Raw genomic sequence first — 597 nt, forward strand, 5'->3', positions numbered from 1 at the left:
GAGAGAGAGAGAGAGAGACTCGAATGTTTATTATACTTAATGTAATAGTAGCATTCAATAATTGTATAGCGATATATTTTATAATTTACAGTTCACTTATACTAATCGCGGCCGATATTAAAATATTTATGTATTATTCATGGGCGTAAAATTTAGGAGGGAGAGAATACAGTTCCTCTTTGCCTCCCCCTTTGGTTACGCTCATAGCATTATTATTATTAATAACATCTTCATTATATCGATATATAAACTTTGTAAAGTATCGTTAAATGCGTATAACGACCATTCTGCACGCAAATTGTAGAATGGGCTTGTACTTGTTTGCCTTGATTTACTCATGCGGCATAACTAATGTCGTTTGACCGCAATATACATTTCAGTAGAAGTTATCCGAGTTAAACGCGGCTACGTGCAGAGCTATTTCTATTCGTTAACTATTCAAACGAATAGGTAATAATTTGAGCATCGTATATCTTAAGTTGTGCGCTGATGACGACGAAGCATTATTTTTACTACGGTTTACATATTAAATCGAGTATCTTTAATATTTATATGCCAGCTATATCCTAAGAGAAAAGAACTGTTGTCTTAATATAT

The sequence above is a fragment of the Atta colombica genome, unplaced genomic scaffold, assembly GCF_001594045.1.
Source record: "Atta colombica isolate Treedump-2 unplaced genomic scaffold, Acol1.0 scaffold176, whole genome shotgun sequence".
NCBI lineage: Eukaryota > Metazoa > Arthropoda > Insecta > Hymenoptera > Formicidae > Atta > Atta colombica.